Genomic DNA, 26,681 nt, shown 5'->3' with positions numbered 1-26,681 from the left:
TAAGGAATAAAGAAACTGCCTAGGCCCCTTGATAGGCCAGCCCTTAGGTGGGTGGAGTAAACAGAACAGAAGGCTGGGAGAAAGAAGCTGAGTTAGGGAGTCGCCATGGTTCTCCCACTCCAGGCAGATGCAGGTTAAGATCATTCCTGGTAAGCCAGCTCGTGAGCTACATGGATATTAAAAATGGGCTAGTCCAGGTATGAGAGTTAGCCGAGAAAAGGCTAGATGTAATGGGCCAAGCGGTGTTTAAAAGAATACAGTTTCCGTGTAATTATTTTGGGGCATAAGCTAAGCTAGCCATGTGGGCGGCCGGGTGCCGGGGACGCAGCTCTGCTGCTCTTATTTCAACAAAGGACATAAAAATCACGTCATAAAAATGTCATGTTATGTGGATGGATAGAAAAGAAAGTAAAATGATTTATGATATTTTAGCTTTATTTATTCTACACACCATAGTCCAAAAACAGTTCCACTCAGCCTTCATAAGTAAATATTTCTTTGGAATATCATTGTATTTTATGAATAGAAGTGTTGAAGTTTATACTGATGCCTACACAGTTTGTTTAAGGACTAATAGGTTCAGAACCCAGGTCTCCAACTCTAGTAAATTCTCTTGACATTAAACAAGGTACCTGACATCACTGTGTCATTAGGATTCTATTACCAAAATTTAATTTAAAAAAAATGAAAATGAACGCTAATGAAAACCATAAATACATTGAATATTTTGAGATCAAGTGAATAATATTTGACTCATTAGTAAGCAGGCTTGCAGTCAGTTGAATTTTAAAAGTTATAATTGTGGCAATAATGACCTTTTTCATTAGATGAATAGAGGAACATTATTCCCTGGGTAATAGTTTAATTTTTTGTTTGTGCTTTTGTTCTGTCTCGAAGATGATTCAGTAATTTGTAGGACATTTAGCCTGTGTAAGAATAAGAAATGAGCTAATTAACTTTAGATTTCTTTGTTAGACGTGGTTAACAGCAGATTTGCCACTTGAACTCTTATTAGACAAGGTAACATGGTGGAAAGAAATGGCTAGGAATCCTCTATGAATTCTAATCAGAGTTTCTATAGCACTGATTTCCCCTATGCATGTTCCTTGGTTTTCAAGGTACATAGTTAGTTGCTTTAGTTTTGAAGTAATCCTTGAGGGTGGAGTTAGTTTTGTTTGGTTTTAATTGCTTGAAGAGAGATGCATTCAGGGAATCTTTAATCAATTTCCATTATGTCTCAGGTGCTGTATGAAATCAGAGTTCCAGACTCATAAGGAAGCATGTGCAAAATAATAGCGATTTTTATTGAAAAATAATTTTATATTTTCCAAATATGAATTGGCATTCATATTCTTGATGACTGTCAACTAACTATTTTATTTAAATCCATGAACTAAAGCCTGGAAATCTACAAAAGAGATAACTTCTCTTAAATTGTGTTGTAGATATTGTAGGAAGTGGGATCTCAGTGGACTGCATATTGTGTGTGCAACTGTGGTTGCAAGAAATTACATCACCCAGTGACGCTCTAGCCCACTCAGCTTGTGTAAGTACCCTCTGATGTTCACATTGCTAAACAGCCTAACAACACATTTCTCATTGTTATGTGCTGATGCTTGCCTATAGCTGTCTCATCCGAATTGGTTCCTGTGGTCCTATTAATCCCTTATTCAAGAACTTTTAAAAACATTTATCACAAAAAACATTAATCACTAAGTAATACTTTGAAAATAACACATGCTATGGCTTTACTAGCAACATGCTGAATATTTGCTTATAGTCACTTTCATCAGTTTCCCTTTGAGGAAAAAGTCAAAAGATAGAAACAAGTCTTAACTACTGTAATAGAAAATAAAAATATAATAGAATAATTGCTACCCTTTATAGATAACTTCATATTTGAAAGTATTGTAAGCATAAGAGGTAACACCTACACTTAACATTCATCATATCCACGAGGAAATTGAAGTTCAATGAGGTGTGTTGGCAAGCGTATGGCTGAGCTTGGGATCTTGGTGCCTCTTCTCCACTGGTGAGATGAGACTAAAACTAGAAGGGGGTTTTCGAAGGACATAAAAAGAAAGGTGTCCAGACACATTGACTAGGAAGAAACTCCTCAGATTTCACAAAAGATGTGATGTTGGTTGTGCTTTATTGAACTTGCACATTAGTAGTGAGTAGGGGAAGCGAAATGCCAAAGGATTAGGAAACAAAAAACTTTTACTACCTTAATTTCTACCTCCTATTAGAACATGGAAGAATAAGTGGATTATTACAAAGTGCCAAAGACCGTGAGAGATTGTACGTATGAAACAACAGAAAGACACAATTATCACAGCTAATCCAGTGACTTGACTTTTCTGTATGGGAGATTATTTTTGAAAGTTTTAGATTTATCAGGTATTTGAAATATTGTCTATGTTGCTTCTTCAGCCTACCTAGCTTTAAAGCTGTTAGTTGAACAGTGATTGTCTCTTATTCAAGGTCATCATAAAGTATTCAAACAGCCAAGCCAGATGTAAACATAATGTATGTAACACAAAAGACTCTGTTCTTCATTTCCTGCTTGATCTTATCATTCCATGCTCCAGACTATTTTATAGTCTTCCCTATAGATGATCATAGTTCATCATGTTCTTATAGACTCTGCTAACACACACACACATATACCACACACATGTACGCACGCACATGCACACACACTCGTGCATGCACACTCATCAGCTAGTCCCACAATAAGAAAAGTGTACCTGTGGGTTCAGCACAGATCAGATAGTTTTAAGAAAAAAGTTGGTCTTTACTGAATGTATGCAGACTTAATTTTTCTCATCCTTGCTCCATAAATAATCTATCATACAAGCTACTTATATTGTATTTATATTGTGGTAGATATCAGAAATCATCTTGTGTCATTTAACCTAGACAGAAGGAACTGTGTTAGTTATACATGCACTTACCTCCTATTTTATACAAAGAACCCTAATATTTGATGATTGTAAATTTTTACAGAATCTAGAAATTGAACCCTATGCCTACCAAGCTGTATGTAAATGAAGTTCATATCATACTGTAATATGTATTTAATGTAGCCACTGTCATAAGTACATGCTCAATAAGAGTTAAAGAGATTTCTCTTTAATAATGTAATGTTAAGCATGGATACATGATTATGTTTATATGTGAAGGACTCTAACAGAATTAGAATTATAGAATTTGGGGATCAAATGCTACATGGATTTTATTTAGTACAACAAACTAACCTCACTAACATGCAGTGGCAGTGTGTACCGCCATCTACGGTAGAGAGATTGCCTGTTTTCTATTCCTTCACCAGTTCTTTTTTCCTGGTATCTTTTGAAAGCATTTTATTAACTCAATGAGTAGATTATATATTCATAAGAAAGTGATAATTTACATGCCACCATATAAAAATGACGTAGAATACTTTTCTACGAGTGATTAAAGATTAAGGGCATTTAAACTCCAAAGAGTGACCTCTTCCACAGAACTCTATCCTCCAAAAGGAAGTGGTCGTTACCTGGCCCCATGAAATTCAAACTTCTTATTTCCTAGAAAATTATGGCCAACAACTGAAAGTGTTTGAGCTTTTGTAAATACTTCACACCTGGAAGCAGTAACTTAGAGTCAAAATTAGTAAATTTAGGGCATATTTAAGCTCTTTGCTATGTTGAACATAATCCTCCTCCTTCACTGATTAAAAAAGTAGCAAATATTCCTTCCGATTTATGAAAGATGAATGAACCATTGGTCCCTCCTTTTCCTCTTTTTCATCTAGGTCTTGAGGGAGCCCCACGCGCAAACATCTGTTCCTGAATTCTGTGTATTTTTGTGTATGTGTTTCCATGCGTATGTTCATGTACATATGCATTCATGTGTTCATTGGAGTGTGTGTCTTCAAGCTTATGATTGTGTGTGTTAATGTGTGTGTCTATTTGCGTTTGCAAGACTCTGTATTGTGTAGCAGAGATTTGGGGTATTTATCTGATCTACTGAAAGTTTCTGGGTTGAGTAGCAGAGCCACAGAGCCTTTAAGGTTCTATATGTGAACTATATATAATCAAGTGTTTGTCCTAATTTGTCACTGTCTCATGTCAGAATTTAGTTCACTTGCTCCAGATAATCTATCATACATATAATCTAGATAAAATTGTCAAGGAAGCCATATTTTACTTTGCTCTGGAAAATTATTGATTAAATTTCCTTGTTCTCTGATTAATAGTATTAGATGCAAGACACTTTGCTGTGTGTGTAATAATAAACACTTAAGGAGCCTTATAATGTATGTTTCACATCTGCCAAGGATTCAGTGGAGGGATGCAGCCAATAAAAAGAATTTCTGACCAAGTGTTTTAAAACCATGCTTCAGGTGCCCCAACTTTCTTGTCAGGATTTCCTTTTCAAGATGAATGACCTTTTTTTATTTTCTTCTGACTTAGATATTTTCCTGTTGACACAGTGATACTTTGGCTAGAAGTAATATTTCTTAAATCAATGAGTATGTGTTCAAATGAAGCAACAAAGATGACAGTCTTGAGATGGGTACGGAGTAGGGGATGGTATTGTGACAGTAACGATGCATCTCTTTCAAAGAGCATCCACTATAATTCAAATGTTATTTGTACCGGTGTCAGAGAGTACAGGGTAAATCAAGAGAAGGGAGGGCAGGGGGGTTGGCTATTTCTACATAGATTCCACTCAAGGAGCTCTGATTTTACACCATGGGAAATGTAATCAGATTGAAAGCTCTTCAGATTGAAGATACCAGCTATGGAACTTGAGTATGTGCCAACCATAATTGCTGGGTATACTGCATAACAATTTTAGTAAGTTGCGTAGGAGAACACAGTGACATGAACAGCTGGTTATTGCCTTGGCCCTCATACTGTATTTGAAATATTGTCATTCCATATGCCAAGCATCATTTATGCTTATGGCGCCTTTTGGTAGCTATTTGGTACTTTCCATGATTAAATATAATTCGGTGTTTTCAGTTTGCTTTCCGATCTTTTGAAAAAAGAACCTGCAGGCTCGCCATTTTCATTTATGTGTCAAAGTGAAAAATTATTTTAAGTTAGAACCAGCTGTATTTTCCAAGTCCTCATACAAGAACATTTATAAACTGTGAGTTTTAGCTAAAGAGAAAAAAGTCATCTATACCTATAAGCAATGGACTTCACTATCATCTTAAATAGTAACTACAAATAAGGATTTCCTTTACAGTGGTAACATTAAACTCTCAAATCACAATGTACTTGAGAACAATTCATTCTTTGACTTCTTACTCATTCTGGGCTTTCTGTAGGTAGATCTTGGGATCCCACATGTTGTATGGGACACTAGACTGAGTCTGGGCATCAATGTGTGCCAGCCAGCATCAAGTTAAGGCTTTGTAGTGGAGTGGCAACACCGCTCTTTTATGGTGATGTTGAAATCCAATTGGTCATGGAAACTCTCAGGGTCAAGCAGTGCTTAGAATGCCACCAGGAAGGAGAACACAGCTGTAGTGGGTGTTTGCTCCACCCACGACCTTGGGCTATTTGGCTTGATAGAAGTGCACTGCTTGTCTCCCCACATGACCTCTTATAATGAGGGATGGTGACTGTACTCTTCTGGGTGATGGAGATGGGGTGAGGCAGCGTTAAACAGTGTGTGATTGATCCATCCCCTGATTTCCAAGGCCGTTGCAGCTGGATTTACCTTATCTTGTATGTTCCCTCTTTCACATATCTTAATAAATCCTTGATACCCCTTAAACACACATACATGGATTTCTCATAACACACCTTCTCTCTCAGCTTGGGCATTCTCAGTTTAGAAACGCTATTGCAAAGGAAACAACTGGCTTCGGGGTCATACGCACTCCAGTGCGTCAGGATATGAGCAAATGGGGAATGTGTGGTAATGTTCGGTTAACTCGTGACTGAATGCTAGCATCAGACTTTTCTATTCCTGTTGAGCTTTAAGTGGGTGAAATGAATCAATAAAATTGGAAGTTTGGGTTACTTTCATCCACTCAATGCAAACACCACGGTATGGATTTCAGATGAGGTCAGACTGTCTTCTGATTCCTCGTGTGCATACATTTATTAATATTTCAGTAAAAGATCTTTGGAAGACCCAGATGAAAGCTATCAAATTACTGAAAATTACATCTAATAAGGAGAGGAGAGCTCACCACCTCAAGAGCCCTGATACACCTTAGTTTATAGATTTTATTTCCAAATGATGTGAATCGACTCACTTTGTTGTGAATTATTTATAAATTGCTATTCATTTGAAAAACAATCAGTCTTCAAAATAACTAAAAGAGAAAGGAACAATAACTTTTCTACTCAATCCTTTATCAATAGAAATTAGAAGCTGTTCCTTCCTTATATTTCTGAACAAGTATTTTTAGTTAAACTAACTTTAAACATTGCTATTAGTTATAGATCATTAGAAAATATAATTTCTTGGTATGATCCATGTTTAAATAAGTGCATTTTCTCAATCTCACTTCACTACTATGAAATGAATCCAATGCCATTTCTGCCTCCAGGTTTTACGTTTCTCTTTTGGATAATTCTAGATGCTTCAGTAATAAATGCCCACGGGGAATATCATTTAAGTGTTTCTGCAAAATAATAAAAGTCGACACTTTGTTTTTTAATCTTCACGGCATATTGGCAGAGTATAACCTTCATATTCTGTTTTTCATACTTGAAAATGAATCCTGCAAGCGCTATTTCATTGCCTTGTGAGCTGTGGTGTGTTGAGTGTCCAGCCAGTCATGCTTTGTAGTTACAGCTATGTATTTTTACCTGTTTTCCCAAACTCCTTATTTTACAGTTGAAAACCGATGTCAGGATTATGTCTCAGTTTGGGCCATTTTGTGACCCGTTTTTTTGGGGGAAAATGTGTTCATTTATTTAAAACTATAAAAATGAGCATTGTTTTTGCTGTCTTTAAAATTCCCTGGTATTTATGTTGTTTAAAACCTTCAGACCACTCTCTTTCTTCCAGAGACTCTATTAGAACAAATCTACTGCTTTCCCACCTAACTTTATTTCTGGGTGGACATATATTTTTAGCCTAAAAATCTAAAATATGAAGTACTCTGAAATGGGGACCTCTGGCCAATGATGTGGTACCACACATGGAAAATCCCTCACCATGAAGACTTTATTTTGTTAATAAAATTGTTTAAAAAAATATTGTGTAAAATTTCTCTCAGCCTATCTCTGTCTATATATTTAAGGTGTTTGTGAGACTTAAGTGGATGGTGTACTTTGACTTGGGTCCCATCCCCATGAAATCTCATCATCTATATGCAGGTATTCCAAATTCTGGGGGAAAAATACTGAAGTTAAACAATCCTTTGTTGTAATGATTTTCCTAAGAGTTATGTGCAAGCTGCAGTTCACTTTGGGCCACTTCACATCACACCGTAAATATGCCTGTGTTCTGCAACCATAAGCCCCCCAGGAACTAAGCCATGTGATTATATTTTTCTTGAACTACACCCGCCTAACCTCACAAGTCCCTGTTTTCTAGGTGCAGTGGTATTACATGGATTTCAAATATATGTTTGGGTTCGCCTTAACTGTTGACATACAAATGTGCTGTAGTGTGATTTAAAACAAGAGGCTGTTTTCTGAAACCGAGACTCAACCGTGTCTTAATATACTGTCTTTAGAGAGATGCATCATTTATTTTCAAGTTAGGTATCAACCTCTCTGAGAGGAAGTTGTCATAGCAGCACCTGGGTATGAGTAAGACCATGATGGTGCTGGGTTGTATTAAGTACTTAATCCAATTACTCCAAAAGTTGCTGGTTTTGTACAGAAGAGGGAGATGTTAATTCAGAAAATAGAATTTCCCTGTTCACCATTTAAACTCCCTTTAATCCCAAATACCATATGTTTACTCTCTGGTAAAGGCTTCGTGCATCTGTAGCGTTCCTTCAACTTTATTCCTAACAGCAATGATGCATAAAGTTCTACTTTAACAGTCAGTGATTCAAGACTCAGATTTATTTTTAATATAAATACTGAATTTTATGACAATGAAATACAAAAGACTGATATTTTAGTCTAAGACAGTAATTTATATCTACTTGGACAAAAAGCAAAACAAGGAACATTTTTAGTGCTAGCTACTGTAATCACATTGAAAGAACGACGCAGACTAGAAGTGACAACGGTAACTTTAAAAGCTTAGATCAAGGCAGCAGCGCAAATGACCTTTGAAGGTCAGTGTTGAGTCTTCCACATCAGCCATTGTAACTTGGGAGAGTTGTCTGTTTCCATCAAGAGACGTGTGCTGTGATCTAGTTTATATTTTATGGGTTGGCAAACGCATGCAAATCTTAAAACCAAGATGCTTAAGGACCAGGGCTCCCCGTGTGGTGCTCTTGCCTGGTAGAGGTCCTGGTTTCCCTGAGATTTGTTCTCTCCTGTTGCTCCTCTGAGCCTTGCCTTTGATCAGCCATACTGGACATTGTAACAACTTCTTACTATTTCCTGCTGCTTGACTGCTGCTCGGCTAGGGAACTGATCGGGACGGCAGTGTGGCCAAGGAACAGACTGTCTGCTGAAGGCCCGAGACAGTTGATCTCCAGTGGTCTTTGCCAACATTCCTGCCATGTTCTGAGTCTTCTTTCAGTTGATTTGTATCCCTGTATCTGCTACCTTGTTACATTGCCAAAGTAAGACCTTTCTTTGGAATTCGAATGTTACTGCAAACATAATCGGTCTTTAACCTTAGTTATAGCATGGGAATATTGAACAATTAATTAATTAACTTAGTGAGACAGGTTCTTGTTATACACTCTAGGCTAGCCTTGAACTTGCTATGTAGGCCACGATGATCTCAGATTTACAATCTTCCTGCTTCAGCCTTCTGAAAGCTGACTGTGTAGGCATATGCCTCCTTTACTTTCTGTTTCATGGCTTTGGATGGATAGTGTAGGTCTGTGTTAATTCTGAAAAGCAGAAAAATGCACATGGATACATATGTTTCCAACAAACTCAGAGAACAGGGAATGAGTGGGGTGAGGAATAAAAAGTCTTTGCTCCAAGGCAACTTTCACTTCCCATCTACACCCACATTCCCCTAGATGAGGTGAGGTGTCAAGCTGGCTTCACGTTCCTCTTTGGGGAGATGAGATTGTAATTAGCTATTAGTAATGTTTGATCCTAAAGCACAATTAGGTGGATGGTGTTGATAAAATATTTGGACAAGAGGGAAAATCAAGGAGAGTTTCCTTTACTTTAAAAATTGTATTATTGCTTCCCAAGACAATGGTTCTGAGAACTTGTGCTGATGACGAAGTCTTCATCTTCATTCTAACTTCCTCCGTAAACTCCAGACTAAGGCATTCTTTCGACGAGAAAAATTCTGAATCTGGATGTCCCGCTTAGCTCATAATGATGATGTTTTCTCTCCCTCCCACTGTCCCTCCCCACTTGATCTGTTTTTACTCTTTAGCAGAAACTATGGCTGCTTCTCTGCTACTGTCCATCTTTCCTCCAACTCTAAGTGTAGCTTGTAAGTTGTTTCTCTAATCAACTCATCCCAACAGTCTCAATATAATGTCATCTCATCCAAGGTTTTGTTACCTAGAGTCAATGTGGATAGTATGAAACCCTATATACAGATTAAAGTAAGACAGGTGATATGTAGATACATAGATACACATATACATAACCATGCACATGTACATACATGGTTAGAAAGATAGATAGTTAATAGATACATACATATGTATACGTAAACATGCACATAAACACACATATATCCATGGATAGATAAATTGATGATAGGTACATACACACATATACATACATACACAAAATATGCATGGATAGTTAAATTGATGATGGATACATACATACCCATATATACATAAACATACATATTTACATGGATAGATAAATAAATGATAGATACTTAAATATATAAGCATATGTACATATTGATGTATATGTGAATATATTGATAAGTACATACATGTATGCATATATACATAGATAAATACAATGATCAATGATAGAAACACATGCACATATGCATATGCACCTAAACACACAGACATATATACATATAGATCGATAAATAGATGGTATCTAGATATGCATATGTATATAGAGATATATATTGATAGATAGATACATATATACATAGATAAATACATATAAATGGATGACAGGTGATAGATGATTGATGATTGATACTACATACATATATATGCATATATACACATGGATAGATACATGCATATAAACAGAGATAGATAATTATATAGATGATAAATAGGTAGGTAGATAGATACATCTACTGTGTCTAATTTTTTTGACATACCTAATTTATAAATTGGCTATAGTATATATAACATCATACAAAGGTTTTGGTACCACCTGTGTCCTTTGACACCCACTGGAATTTTGGATGATGTGATTACAGGGAAGTGCCTTATTGTACCTGTATCCTAAATTCAAATCCATGCTTTGTTGCTCCAGGTCTAACTGTGGCCTCATACTTGGTGTTTCTGGCCTTTGCTCACACTCCTTTGCTTCCTCCTCTGGAAGAGCAATTCAGTCACAGGAAGTTCATGCTTCCTTCAGGGCTGCATCACTCCCCTGTCCCATAGGCCAGCCTTGCTCTAGCTACATTGCCCCAGCATCACCCTCCCTTCTCATCCCAAGGTTTTCTCCTTCCAAACTTCAGCATCTGCAGCAGGTTTTGGCTACCCTAGAAAGTCTTCCTAATAGTTGCCGCCAACAGTTACGCCAACTGTGGTCCTCCAGCTTCCTCTACACAGACCCGATTCTTCCCATTCCGAGAGAATCCTTGTCCTCTGGCCCAGAGTTTAGAACCACATGTCTACCGGATATGGTGGTGCCAGTGTGGCTTTTACATTGCAGTGTGTGAATTTAGGTGTAAAGTAGCAGAGCAGGGCTTTTAGATTGACAGTGGGACTCAAGGTCAAAGAGTAATAGATTATTTCTGTTAATGAAAGAATAAAATATATTGTGGCTAATCAGGAAATTATCTAAAGATCCCCCCTTCCCTTCTCTTTTTGAGATGAGAGTCTACTGTGTTGCCCAGACTGACCTTGAATTGGTTTATGTAGTCCTCCTGCCTCACCTCTTGAGTACGTGGGACTACACGATGGTTTCTAGCTCTTGTTTGAGGCTTGAAGCCAGAGAGTTTTGTTATCTAGAAACAAAATAGAAGACAAAGTATTAGAGCATAATTTTTGTTTAAGTTTGACATTTGAGTACGCGGTTTTTGCATATTGCCTAGTCTGGCTTCTAACTTAAGATCCATCTTTCCCCATGTCCCTACCTACTAAGGAATTAAAGGCATGTGGCCCCACACATGGCAGAATACCAGCTTGAATGTTTGCTAGCTATGTGACTTCTTATGAAACATGCCTGTATGTGAATGTCAAGACGTGTGTTTTCAGTTATGTTTATATGTTTGCATTTACACGTGTTGCAATTAGGTAGCAAGAAAGGAGGAGTCATTTCACCTGAGCAGTGCATCCTGGCTTCAGGGAGAGGCAGTTATGTTCCTGCCTCTTACCTCAGAGATTACTGTGATTTTAAAGATGTGTCTTTCCTTATGTGAATCTGCTTTCCACTATGGAAAACAATCAGCTGCATATCACTGACCAGTGTCAGCTGCTAACCAGCTGGTAGAACTGCCTATGAAAGACACATATTTATCTGTCTGTCTGTCTATCTAATATTCTATTTATTTATCTTATCTGCCTATCAATCCATGCATCAATCCATCATCCATCTAGCCATGCATGAATTTATCTGTTCATAAATATATACATGTATCATCTATGAAATTTAATAGCATTTTTATTTTATAATAAAATTTTATTGCTCATAGTCAGTGTTTAATTTAAAGCTTTAGTGATATAATGTGACCTTTAAAATGGAAAGAGTTGTATGTATATGTACAGGGAGAAAGAAGGAGAGGGAGGGAGGAAGGGAGGGAGGGAGGAAGGGAGGGAGGGAGGGAGGGAAGGAAGAAAGGAGGGTAACAGAGAGAGGAGAGAAAGAGAGAGAAAGGAAGAGATGAGGGTCATATGTTGTGAAATGGGAAGAGGAGGGCTAAAGGTGGATGAAGAAGGACGTTAAAAAGAAATCCCACACTAGCTCAGAACTGAGTATAATAAAGGGTTAATTATTTAGGGGTAGACTCACAGATCACAGTCCTCTGCATGAACAGGGAGCAGGAACCAAATCGCACTATTGGAAGAGAGGCTGGACACGCGCTTTATATGAGCACATATAGTATAAGAGGCCACGCCCAATTGGGCAGGTAACTTAAAGGCTACTGGCTGTAGGTATTCCTACAGCAAGGTGGATATGATAATAATACATCTTGTGAAATTCTCAAAGAATTAAAATATTTTTAAATGTGAAAAATGAATATACAGTTAGGTGATACTGTGTACAATAAGGTATATAGTAAAAGGGAACATTGACATTTATGTATTTAAACTCTGTGATATTTGTACATAGTGAAATTGCACGATAACACATGCATCCGGGTATAGTATGGTTGTTAAGCACCCCAAAACTGGATAATAAAGAATGGGCTTGTCTGACTCATGAGCAGGAGTCTGCCATGTGCTTAGCATTTACTCAGGGTCTCCTTGGCTTCATCCCATGACAGAGTGCTAGCTCGAGTGTCCCTCTCCCACACAGCCGTCATGGACCCTGTCTTCATGACCTCATCTAACCCTCATTAACTCTCTGCAGCTCTCTCCAAATGCTGTTAATATACGACTTCAGATATCACATTTAGAAAGCATTCACCCTGTACCACTGTTTGTGTTGATCTTCGTTATATACATTACAATGTATATAACACTTGTGTGTGTTTGTGTGTATTTTACAGATGCCAGTAAAACAATAGTCATTCAATTCTTTTACTGATAATTTTTTTTTTGGATAAAATATGTAGCTGGATACTAACACAGAATACCTTTTTCAAAAACTGCCTAAATTCTTGAAGGAGGAAATTTTTTATTTCTATATTCCTTCTAATCACATCATTTCGGGCTGGAATATCTAAGAGAACTGCTGTCTTTTAATGGAATAACTTGATTACTCAATAGTTCAGGTATTGGATGTAGGAAGCTTTGCAATTTTTTCACAATGGGAGAGAGCTGACTAGGTAAGATAGGACGAAATCGATGGTCGTGATGGATGCATTTGAGAAGTTAAAACAACGAATCAAATCCGGCTACGATTTGATAGCGACTGTTTCAATATGTCTGCTGCTGTTTCAATATTGCTGGAAACCACGTGCCCACTAATCCTTCTGAAATTACATGGTGCCAGTTCCTGTAACACATCTGCACGGCTGCTTCAGAGCCACGTGCCATATTAGGTGTGGAGATGTAATCAGTGTTTAAATTTAGTTTGCCTGATGGTCTTGAAAACAGTCCTTTATAATTTAGGTCAGCGCAGAAAATGCCAACGTGCTATATTAGTACACTCTGCACTTTTTTTTTCCCCCCGTAGGCAGCTGCTGGGAAAGAAAACAAGCCCCACCTCTTTCCCCCATCAGCAGCAGTGGGACAGATTCTCACATGGCTTTTATAATATTGTAAGAGTAGAGGTGAAAAGGTCAGTTTTCGGTCAGCTTAGATTAATTCTGCCTGTATATAGTTATGGATAATGGACTCTTGTTAATGAGATGAGGCATGTCCTATGATTAGGAAATACGCCATTTCCAAAGTATCCATATTGCCATAGGGATGGAGAGCTAGGTGCTGACTTAGTATCTTGGTGGCAAATACCGTGTATAAAGTTAGGTCATTTTAAAAACTAAGCCAGCATCTGATTGATTAATGTGAACATTCTATTTTTAATATAGAGACTTTGGAGAAATATTTATTGATTGTAAAAAGTTAAAGATCAGGAATAAATACTTCAAGGTTTTAAAGCCACACTAGTGCTTAGCACTGGGATAGATAACTTTAGTAACATTGAATTTCACTTACTTGTGATAAATATGTGAATGTTTTTCATTGCCAACTAAGTCATTATGTTTCAATGGCCTCTTTGAGGTGTAAATTGCATACGGTTAAATCTATTCATTTTAGTTGTATAACTCAATGGTTTTAAGTACATTTAAGTACATGTGCCCTTGTAAGCCACATTTAGAAAGTTCTGTTTGCAGTAACCCCTCCACCCCATGCCGATCCTTAGGAGATCATTAGTCTTTTCTTTGTCTCTGTAGGTTCCTTTTCTGTTACCTTTTTATAGCAATGAAATCTGCCAGCTCTGGTTGAGTTAATCCTCCTAGTGTTTTGGGTGGAATCTTTGGATGCTAATCCTATGGTATCATTCTTTCCCAACATCAGTCAGTGAAGATACATCTTCCTTCTTACGAATGCTTTTGCTGTATCTAATATAACCTGATACTGTGTGCATCATATTCCTGTGAACCACATGCACAACGGTGGGTACTCTGTTCATCCTAGAAGGCAGGCGATTGTCTTGGTTTGTATAAATACAAGCAGTAGTACTTGTACAATGCTGAAATTATCAAATGATGTGTTTCTTGGAGTTTATCTCCATCATCAGGCTATGGATAGCTATACCCTCTGATAGTTCTGATATGTTTCCTTTGAATCAGTTGCTTTGGAGGTGTATTAATTTCCAAATATTTATTGATTACTCAAAATTTTTATAGTGCAGATTCCCACTCTTATTGCATTGTATTCATTCACAGTGCTCATGTAGTATGATTTTTATGCTCCTAAATTTATCGTGGTTCATGTAGGGCTTGGCATATTTTGACATATATGTTGCCTTGTTCTGTGAATGCGCTTTAATCCAGTTAGTAGGCATTCTCACTCAGCTCTTCTCCAGGCTTTATTGCGGTCTAGTTCCACCAGAAACCAAGAGCGATGCACTGAGGTTTCCTACTGCTGCTGTTGAGGGACGTTCCTCACCTTGCTTCTGGTACATTTGTTTTGTGTATTTTAAAGATGTGCTGGTAGAAGTGTATGTTTTATTTCTTTATGTATTTTTTTTTGAATTAATTCTTTTATCATAATGAAATATTTCTTTTTGTCTCCAGTAAATTTTTTGTTTTTAATTTCTCCCCCTCTATCTCTGTCGCTCTCTCTCTCTTGCATGTGTGTGTTTGTGCTTACACACACACATATCCCAGAATATCTGTGTGGAGGTCAGAGGACAGCTTTCCCAGCGCTGGTCCTGTGGAACAAACTAAGGACATCAGGCTTGGCAAATGGCTCATTTGTCAGCTGAGCCATCTTGCTGGCCCAAGGGGTCTGATATTTCTTGGCTTACCTGCTCCAGCTGTTTCATGGCTACAATTTGGGCGGGAGTTCTTTCACTTCAGTCCTCTTTGTGCTTTAAATGCAAAGCCACTGCCCTTTCGCTGAGTCCTTTCTAATGTGTTTTCTCAAGTTCTACATTAATACCTGGCTCAGAATGCATCAAAATCATAGGCCTTGTGATCACATTTTGATTATTAAATTGATTTGTTTTTAATAAGTAGTTCCTTGTAATTATTATGTACTGGAATTGTTATTTTAACTTCCTTTTTTATTGCTTTGACAAAACATCATGCCCACAGCAACTGAAAAAAGAAAGCATTAATCCAGGGACTCACTGTTCCAGAGGCTTAGAACCCTGATCTTCAGGATAGGGAACATGGTGGAAGGTGGCAGGCAGGCATGGCATGGCATGGGAACAGCAGCTGTGAGCTCACATCTGATCCACAAACAGGAAGTAGAGAGAGCTAACTGGTAATGACTTGCATTTTTGATACCCTCAAACCCCAGTGACTTACCTCCTTCAACAAGGCTATTCATCCTAATCTCCCCCAAACTTCCCAACCTCCACCAACTGGGGATGAAGAATTCAAATATCTGAGCCTATGGGGGACATTCTCATTCAGACTATCACGTTTGTCTTCCCCATTTTCCTACTTCTTTACTCTTTTTGTTCTTTTCCTTTTAGGCTTCTTTTTGTTATTATTTCTTGTCACTAAATGTTTTCCAGTGTACCATGTTCATATTTTTTACAACTTAATTATACTCTTTTTTAGCAACTTACCATATACATCATAATTTACCAGTCTACATTAATATTCATTTAATTCCAACAAAATAGAAAAATAAAACTCTTGTAGGATATAGCTACATTTACTTCTCTTTGTATTATGACTGCCATACTTTTTTTTTGAGAAAGGATTATTCTGTGTAGACCTGCCTTTCTGGAACTCTATCTGTAAGAACAGGCTGACCTCGAACTCAGAGATTCGCCTGCCTCTGCCTCCCACCACTGCCTGGACGTGACTGCCTTACTCTGACAACTTCATCTGCCATTCAGCCAGCAGCAGAGCTCTTCAGTTCTTATTTTATGCAAAGGTTTTTGAAATGGTTAGGATAATGATATATTAATAAACCTCCTTGTGAAGTTTTTGTAGTTTCCTTTTATTCAGTTGAACTAATATCTGCTACTATATTCTTTCAGCTCAAATAACTTCTGTCAGTAATTCTTTGAGGATGGGCCTGTTGGGGATGAATTATCTCAGTACATTTTACCTGTAAGCATCTTTTTCTGTTGCTTCAGTGTGCGGCTTGTTCTTATTCCTTCTAGACAAGTCTCGCTACGGAGTTTGGGATAGCCTGGCACCCACTATGTAGACCAGATTGGACTCAAACTCACAGTGATCTTCCTGCCTCTGCATTTGTGTGCTGAGCTTAAAAGTGCGTGCTACTGTACCCAGCTATTACCTGTGGATATCTTTTTATTAATCTCCAACTTATTTTTACTTACGTGTATATGTGTTTGTCAGTGTGTATATGGCATGTCTGCTCAGGTTCCTGCAGAGGCCAAAAGAGGGTGATAGGTGTTTGGGTTTATACGCAGGACTGACAAGGCCAGTCATACATCAGTCCTGTTTTCAGGAGTTCTTTGTTGAGAACTGCCTAGATCAGTTTATATTCACATCAGCAGTAAAAGTCCCTCTTTCCCCACTTCTTCTCCAGATGTTTGCATTTGTTTTCTTTATGAAAACACCCTGACTAGGGTGAGATGGAACTCCAGAGTTGCTTTAATTCACTTTCCCCAATGGTTTAGGATATTGAATAGGTTTTCAGTTTTTTTTTTTTTTTTGGCCATTTGCATTGCTTGAAAACTGTCTCCAGTTCACTGGTGCATTTAACTTACATAGTTTGAGTGTCAGATCTATTTTTTCTCTCGTTGGCTGTCTTGTCTATTTCTTTTTCCTTAGTAATTATTTTTACACATACACACATGTATATAAGATCTGTTGACTCCGTGTAGCATTGCTCATGTGTGTATGTGTTTACTGTTTTGTTGGGCAGCTGGTTTTTTTATGTCATATAATACCTTTTTTTTTAATTCTTGGGATTATTTCCTATACTATACCTATTTTCTTTAGACAGAATTTTCCTGTGCCTATGTATTAAAATGTTTTTCTCATGTATTTTCAAGGTTTCAGGTCTAACATTAGGGCCCCTGAGACTGTTCTTTTTCAAATATATGCCTTGACAGCTCTGGCCAAATGTAGATATCTGTGCCCTAATTTTAATTCTTTGTTGTCTCTACTGTTCCAGTGAACTACACATCTATCTTAGGGCAGATGCATTACTTTTTCATTGCTGTTTTTCTGAACTATAGTTTGAGATCAAGTACTAGGATGCCATCTGTTTTATGCTTTGTGCTTAGACTTGCTCTGGATTTTTTGTCTTTTTTTGTTTGTTTGTTTCTAAAGGAATTTTAGGACTGTTTTCCTAGTTCTGTGTAGACTATTGTGGGCATTTTGGTGGGTACCACACTCAGTCTGTAGGTCTCCAATAATATCATCACTTTGATAATATTCAGGCTGGGAGGTCTTTCTACCTTTTAATGTCTTATTCAGCGTTTTAAAGTTTTCATTGCAGAGGTTTCGCTTTCTTATTTATTTTACTTCTAGGCATTTTAGAAAGCACTGTCAATCTGTTTCTCCAAATTCTGTTTCAAGCCAGATCATTGTGAAAGATGTATGTGGTTTTTATCTATCTGCTTTGGGGAAAGTAGGCTGTGAGTCTCAGCATTGTTTAAGGGAGTTGAAAGTCTTCTAAAGTATCAGATCATATCATCTACAGATAGAGTCATGTTTACTCTTACTTTCCTATTTCTATCTCCAGTATGTATTTTATTTCACTACTCCAAATTTCTAAATACTGTCCCAAGTGAAAGCAGAGGTGGACACCTTTGTCTCATTCTCTATTTCAAAAGAAATAATGGAAAATTTGTTTCCACTTAATGCAATTGATAGTAGATTTGTTATGAATAGCCTTTGCGATGCTGAGATTCACAGTTTCCATCCCTAGTGTCTCCAAGGATTTGGTCATGAGTGGCAATTGAATGCTGTTTCTATCGAGGGGATCATGTGATACTTGTTCTTAAATCTACTTATGTAGTCTGTTACATTTATTGATTTATAAGTGTTGAACCAGTCTTGTATCCTTGGGATAAAATTAACTTTGTCATGGTGTGTTATCTTCTTAATGTATTCTTAAATTTGGTTTGAAAGCATTAAGAATTCTTGCATCTATGTTAATGAAAGAAATTAGCCTATAGTGGGAATATTTGTTTATGGTCATAGAAATTGAACTATAGCTTTCTTTCTCATTGTGTCCTTACTTGACTTTGGGTGGAGGGTAATGCTGCCTTTGTAATGACCTTGGTAGTGTTTTAGCTATGTCTATTTTATATATTAGTTTAAAGAATGTTGGTGTAAGCTCTTCTTTATAAACTTTCTAGAACTGGAAAGTGTATCCATTCTGATTTCAGCTTTTCTTTTGAGAAGGGATTATTATTGCTTATTATGAATCTACGTAACTTATTTTTATCTCCTTGATCTCACATTGATAAATCATGAGAACCTTTGAATTTGTCAGCTTCTTTTATATTTTTTGATGTTGCAAAATAAAAGTTTTCGAAGCATTCCCTAATTACCCCCAGATCATTGTAATCTTGAATAGCCTACATATTTTTTGCTTCTAATTTTATTAATCTGGAGCCTCTCCCTGTTTTGGCTACTTTTGCTTGGATTTTTATCAAATATACTTTAATTCTAATGAGCCAATTTTTTTTTTTTTTTGGTTTTTCGAGACAGGGTTTCTCTGTGGTTTTGGAGCCTGTCCTGGAACTAGCTCCTGTAGACCAGGCTGGTCTCGAACTCACAGAGATCCTCCTGCCTCTGCCTCCCAAGTGCTGGGATTAAAGGCGTGCGCCACCACTGCCCGGCATGACCCAATTTTTATATAAAATTTTATAAAACTCAATGTTTTATTGAATTGACGGACTTTATACATCATTCTTTTAGTGAGCAGTGCATTAGATTGCCACAACTTGTATTTTTTCTTCTTGCCTATGCTTTGGGTTTGACTTGCATTATATCAAGACTTTGAAGTCTATCATTGGTGTCTTTATTTGAGCTCTGAGCTGGTGAGTCATGTCAGCTTGACATGAGCTTGGGTTGTCTAAGAAAAGAGAAAATTAAGAAAATGACTCCATCTGACTGACCTGTGGATAAGTCTATGGAGCATTTTCTTGATTAATGATTGACTGATGGGAGAGGACCCAGCTCACTGTGTGTCATCCCCTAAGGTGTATAAGAAAGTAAGCTGAGCAAAATATGGGGAGAAAGAAGCTTAGTACTAGATGCCTATAGCATATTCCCAGAGTTCTGCTACACACAGCAGAGTCACACTGGGGACCAAGCCTTCAGCTATGATTTACATGTTGATTAGTCTTCAGATGATATCTAGATCTGTCTATCCTATCTACCCACTGATCTTTCTTCTATTTTAATGTCTATTTAGTATCCATCTACTTACTTTTTAAATCGTCTCTACCATATCATATATCATATATCACCTGTCTGTCTGTACCAGCTATGGTTTGTAAGTCCCGTGGACAATGGTAAGGAATTGTATGAGAAGAGCAACTGATGAAAAGTAACGAATTCACCACATTTTACTTGGTGTTTTTGTGGATAACTGAAGTATAGGTCAGTGACTATTTAGAGGTCTTCGGTACACAGAAGCAGCTGTAGCAGGACAAGGTCACCTCAGCATGGACGAGCTGCATCCCTGGATCGCACTGCAGAACTGGACAGTGACAGGTCTAAGGCCTCCTCTCCAAAGTCTCCGCTTCCTCAAAAGTAGTTACTGCTTTGGAACACATGAATGAGTGAGTGAGTGAGTGAGTGAGAGTTAGAGAGAGAGAGAGAGAGAGAGAGAGAGAGAGAGAGAGACTGAGAGTGAGTGGGTAAGAGAGTGTGAGAGAGAGAGTTGAATGAGAGTGAGAGACAGTGAGTGAGAGAGAATGTGTGTATGAATGAGTGAGTCAGAGTTAAAGAGAGAGAGTGAGTGAGTGGGTGAGAGAGTGTGAGAGAGAGAGTTGAATGAGAGAGAAAGACAGTGAGTGAGAGAATGAGAGAGTGTATGTATGAGTGAGAGAGAGTGAGAGGGAGTGAGAGAGAGAGAATGAGAGAGTGTATGTATGAGTGAGAGAGAGAGAGAGAGAGAGAGAGAGAGAGAGAGAGAATGTGTCGTGTGTGCTATGTGTATGTGTGTGTGATCTTGTAAGCTCCTGCTTTCCTGGACGTGTGAGGTTTATTTCCAATGTCCCTTGAGCTTCCCTTCTCTCTTAAGTTAAGTGCTGTAGAGGCAGTGCATGGAGTGATAATGTAGTATCTATGATGCTGTCCCTTGAGCAGCTGCTTAACAAGACAGGAGAGCTGTCCTTTCAGATCTTCACGTTGGAAAATAAGAAGCACAGAGGTCTGTGCATGTTCTAGAAGGAGCACACGGAGATTAGAATAGACCAAATGGGGTTGGAACTAATGGGTAAAGCAGAGAAGATAACAAAAGAACAAGCAGACAGGTTTGTTTTGGAGGAAATGTGTCATCTGATACTGTAGCTTGTCACTTATAAAGGATCTGTGGGTGCTGATCTTCCACACAATAGTGAGGACAGGGGAGAGACATTCAAACCTGTTTCAAGAACTCAGACTAGAAACCTTAATGGACAAAATGGGGTGATGAAAATCGAAGTCGTGGGATATGCTTAAATTCGGGATTACTTTTGAGGGAGCCCACAGATAGATTGAATGTGATAGGAGAAAATGACACCAATATTTTGACTTGCTTTATTAGAACTAAAAAGTTATTTCAATATTGACATCGATAGATTCCTGGAAACAACATGTTTTATGTGCTGTTGAGATTTTAGTTGGGACATATTAAGTGAAAACTAATTTAATTAGCTACATGGAGCCTGTTGGTCCTAGTTAGCTTCTGCTGTCAACTGGATACAACCTGGAGGGACTTGAGGAGCGAGTCTCGATGGAGGTGTTTCCGAGATTAGAATGGCATGTGGCCATGGCTGCAAAGAATTTTCTTGATGACTGATTGCTGTGGGAGGGCCCCAAGCACTGTGGGTGGTGTCACCTCTGTGCAAGTTACCCCGTATTGTATAAGAAACCAGTTAAGCATGAGCCAGAGAGAGGGCAGGACAATCAGAATCCTGATTTCCCATCGTGACAGACTGTTACCTGGAAGCGTAAAATGAAATAATCTCTTTCCAGGCCCGAGTTGTTATTGTTGTTTATCATGCTATTTATCATAGGATACAGTTGCATACATATTAAGTACAATTCTGAAGTTCAAAAATAGCTGTTTGGATTAGGGACACGTTTGGAAGTTTGGGGGCATAGTATTTAACCTTAGGAAAATGATTGACCTTGTCAAATTAATAAGAACCTCAAAGTGAGATAGAAGAACCTCATAATGGAAGTTAAAATGCCCATGATGGTCCATCAGGTGAAAAGAGCCCCACAAACTAGTGTGTGATTGCTTCTGTCAAAGGTGGTACTGGCAGATGGACCCTAAGCTTAAGATGTGACATAGTCACATTGGAACTGGTGGATGGGGCAGAAGGTGACTGCAGCGGATTTTAGGCAGGACCAACAGCGTGAGTGGGACGCATCATGTAGAACTTTGGGGATCGCTGTGAGAAGTGTGTATAAAAACTTCACACAGAACCTATTAGGCTTGGGGAATCAAGGGAAGACACCTTGATTTTGTAGCTTTTTTTCTTTGATATTTTAGGCTCATAGGAAGTTGCAAATATATGCATAATACACAATGTATATGGAGTTCCCATGTATCTCAGTAGCAAAATGTCAAACAGGAAGCAAGCATTGGCATTCACAGGGGTTGTGATAATTCCCTGACACACATATGCTTGTGTGTGTGCTTGTGTGTTCTGCTTCACCACAAGTATAGATTTGTGTGACTGTCTACACAATCAAGATCTGGACCTTTCCCGTAATTATACAGTTCTCTGTGCTATCTTTTAAAAACCATGTACCTTTCATCCCTAATGTCTGGCAACTTCTAGAGTGTTCTCTAACTCCATGGTTTTTGACAAGGCCTCACCGTAGTCCCTGCTAGTCTTAAGCACAGGGAAATCTGCATGCCTCCACCTGTTGGGTACGGTGATAAGGCGTGAGTGGCAATGCCTGGCCATTCACAATTTTAGATTTAGGAGCATTGCAGATGGAGATACACATGCTATGTTGTCTTTGCAATCTAACCACTGTCCAACCATAATGCTCATAATATCATAATATCATAATTCTAAGATATTACTGTATCAAAGTAGTACACACACACTATATATATATATATAAAATATTCCTTGTAGTCTTTCAAGATTTCCACATTTTTAGAATAAAAATTCTTTTTCAGAAAACACATTTTGTATTTGTAAGCCAATTTTTTTTAAATAAGAAAAAAATGTAACCCAGATACAAAAGGCCACAGAAGGTTTTATACAAGGAATCAGTACTTAACCTACACTGGAGAAAACCAAAGAAGCTGCTGGCCACATGGAGTTTTCTCCTCTTGGGAACCAGGAGGTGCCTTAGCTACAGTTTGTTTTGCTTACTGCAGGTCTCAGCCTCAGAGGTGATTGCAGTTTTATACAGGTCAACTTGAGCAGAGTGGTCCTTAAGGATCTGTGGCTGGCTTGCTGACCTAATCAGTGAGAAGCCTTTATACAGAGCCAGCTTCTCTCGTGGGACCTTTAGAGAAAGGAAGAATAAGACAGAGTCAAGTGTGACGTAAGCCGCTGTGTGTTCTGTGGGTGGAGACATGCATGTTCTGTTCTTTCAACTCCTAGTCTGCGGGATCGGTTAAAGCAGAGACATTGCAGATAGTAAGAACACTAGCTCCAGGGACTGCTGTCTTGCATGAAGTGACTGGCATGCTTATGTACTTCTGACACTCAGTTCTGTCCAGCAAGCTTTTTGAAAGAACACGAGGAGCACCGACAATCTGGTTGCATGCTCGTCATGCCCTCATTGGGTGTTAGAGCTTAACTGTAGAATGTTCAGGATCTCATAAGCGACCTGTGCCCCAAGGAATTTTCACCTGCATGTACAAGAGTAATTCACAGTCACAAACAGAAAACTCATCGGCAGAAAAACAGTCAGACAGGAATGAAGTCCAAGGACTTTCCATGAAACACTGTTTAAGAGTAAGTGTTCTTAGCAACTCAGGGAACAGTGAGGACAGAGCTGTGTGTGGGAACACTTGGGGTAATGGGAGGCCAGGTTTTCCTCCTTTAAATGGAACAGCTTATGGAATAGACAAGATGTCGGGAGCAGTTAGATGACTAAGAGGAGGAAATGTCATAGAACAGAGGCTATTAGATAAGACAAACAGTCACGGAGCTTGGGGCTTCCTCACTGCAAACAAAGCAGTGACATTCACAAAGCAGGTACTAAGCAAAGGCTATAAGCGTAATCAATAGGACTTTGTGGAGGCAGAGGTTGCCCCTTCAGATCATGGTAAGGAGAATAGGACTTTGGGGAGGCAGAGGTTGCCCCTTCAGATCATGGTGAGGAGAATCAGGGTTGCGTTTTCAGCAGCGCAAGAAGGGTAGGGTGGTAAGGGAAGGTGTGTGTGTGGGGGGGGGGGGTTCTCTGAAGTCAGGAATTCTTTGCACAGGTATTAAAGTGGGCCTTTCTACACTGCTAATAGAACTGTCACAGGAAATCACCTCCGTTCTTGGGCTGAGGACTCAGCCTAAGTTTAGAAAGACCTTTCCTGAAGCATCTTCCTAGACAAAGAGCCAAATGGAAAACAGTGAAAAGGTTAAGGAAATTTTTTTAATGAAAGCAGAGGTACTGTCTGTGCCTTGTAAGAAAGGACAAAGGGAAAAGCCAGGAGAGAGAACCATTTGCCTCAGGGCTTTATCCGTTGAGCCTTTTATTGAGTTGATCATTAAAAAAAAAAAAAATGTATTCTACCCAGAATAATGGGAGCCTCTGGAGTGACAACCGTCCTCTGCCTGCTTGAGCTAACAAGGAAAAATTATTAATCAGAGTCTATTACTGTACACTTTAACTTTGTAGTCAGTGTATTCTGTGTGGCCAAAAGCTCATTAGTATTAAAGAGATAACTGACTGGATTCACTAACATAACTTTACCCTTCAGTCTTGTTAGCTTTGGATTTGAAAAGAGCAACGACAGTCTCGATTGCTAGGGATTTACCCCTTTGGTTTCGTTAACTTTAATCCCAGAAAGCATTGTGTTAATGTAATCAATTTACTCTGGTTTTGCAGCCAGTTTAAAGCCATTATCGGTTCATCTTTGACCTGCCAGCCCTAAGCTGACCCTCTCCTTCCTTTATAGTGGAGCGGTGACTGGCTGTTAAGGGGACTCACTGAACTGTTAGCTTGTGAACGTTTTGAGCTCCCCTTCTGAGAACCTGTTTACTCTCTGTTTGCCTAACTCCTCACCTACCCTGACAGACTCTAGCTACCTCATTCTCCTCTGGACCCTAAGGTTCACCGAACAGCAGCCAAAGTAAAGTAAGAAAAGAGGAATGGGATAGGGAGACATAACCTTATTTTGATGAAATCACTGACTCAAAATAAATAGCTTGGTGCTGTTCCCTAAGCTGTGCGATTATTTCTAGGAACAATGTGCCATTTGCTCTAATGGACCCCTTCTGTGGAACATTTCAACACCACAATTCTAGTCCATGTTCACAAATAAGGTGTAGCCCTTCTGACAAAGCTGTATGTCGCTGTAATGGGAGAAAAAATGCATTTAAATGTTTCAAAAATGCCTAAGCAAATGTGTTACTACAGAAAGTATTTGTTTGAAGGCTAAGCATAATTCAAACTAAACACATAAAATAAGCAATAAACTTCAGTCTGGTGTTACTTAGATTCATGATTTCATTTGTAGTATTGCCTTTGTGCAATGAATCTAATTAATTCATGATGAAACTCTAATACTTTGATAAATGATTATCGGTTCAGACTTACTCAGGAGGAAGCAAAATATCCGAGTAACTGAGGGCAGAATGCAGTTGCTGATGCTGACTTTCTTCAGCATATTTTGATGTGCCATAAATGTAAAAATATTTTATTGTCCTCTTTATATGTCTTCATAATTAGAAGAGGAAATGAATTCTCACAAGTAAACATTATCTAGGCTTTGAGACAGAATGAGGTAAGATTTTAACATGTGTGACAAAATTATTTATGGCGAAATTATTAAAAACTTAGAAATGTGACCCTGGGTTCTTTCCATATGGCTATTTTTATAAATTCTTACAAACCAGAAGACTCCTCCCCCAAATATGCCAGGCTTAATTTTCTGCTCTATGGAGCACAGCTAGTGGGCTTGCAAGGCCCTGTGACATTTTCCTCAGCATGAGTTGCCAACCACTAGAAGCCTGTGACAGAGCTTAATCTACAGTATACAAACTGACAATTGGCGAAGAGAGGTTTATGTAATTCTTGCTAATATTCCTCCCTGGTGATTACATCACCGCCATAGAGTCCTCAAAGCTGAGCTGGTGAATGCCTGAAACATTAGCTCTTTCTTCCCATGACCCGATATAGTCTTCCTGCCCTCTGCTCTACGGAAGGCTTGCAGTAACCTCTGTAGTCTTGCTAAATGCCTAAAATAATGGAGCACATTTGATTACGCTGCCTTCAGCGTGTGTGAAGGCTGTGATTTCAGTCGTCAATATTTCTTCAGGGTGGCCTACATTCGTTTCAATGTCTCCTGAAGAATGTTAACTTGTGAAATAATGGCTTACTGCTCCCCGTATTCTAATGATGCAGTAATTCGATTGAACCTATCATTTGAAGAATTTGTAATGACAGCAGTTAAAGTCAGTGGAACTACAAACTTTATTTATTGCATGGGTAAGCTCTAGTTCAGAGGAGAATTCTCTGCAGTGTCGTGGTCAGATATGCATGTGTGTCACCCAATGCTGCTAATGTTGGAGGGAAATGTACCTGTGCAGTCACGCTGTGACACCTTTGTTTGGTTCTGTGATCTTTAATTGACTCTCTGTGTGCACAGTAATAAATAAGTAGACATTGTAGCCAACTGCAACACACTTGAACAATCAAATTGCAATTTTTAAATATGAATTCCCATGAAAATTATTACAGATTTTTGTTTCCTTCTTGCCCTAGATGTGGTCCTACCTTTCAAAACTAAAGAATTCATGGGTTGATATTGTTCCATGTTTAGATACTGTCTTACACGTCCTTTG

General features: G+C 38.4%; 1 protein-coding gene across 6 annotated transcripts in view; it reads left to right on the top strand.

Moving 5' to 3' along the window:
• The window catches only part of Dlgap1 (DLG associated protein 1), a 791,676-nt gene that overhangs the window by 75,244 nt on the left and 689,751 nt on the right, over positions 1–26,681 (top strand). Inside the window, exon 1 of one of the 6 annotated variants that reach the window (XM_026789509.1) lies at positions 1,527–1,546. The exons of the other annotated variants lie outside the window; for them this stretch is intronic. The gene's annotated coding sequence lies outside the window, so the exon portion shown is untranslated. Of the gene's footprint in view, positions 1–1,526; positions 1,547–26,681 lie in introns of those variants that run through there. 6 annotated transcript variants of the gene reach the window in all.

Source organism: Microtus ochrogaster, unplaced genomic scaffold (assembly GCF_000317375.1).
Source record: "Microtus ochrogaster isolate Prairie Vole_2 unplaced genomic scaffold, MicOch1.0 UNK20, whole genome shotgun sequence".
NCBI classification, from domain to species: Eukaryota; Metazoa; Chordata; class Mammalia; order Rodentia; family Cricetidae; genus Microtus; species Microtus ochrogaster.
This window is presented reverse-complemented; position numbering and strand designations above follow the sequence as displayed.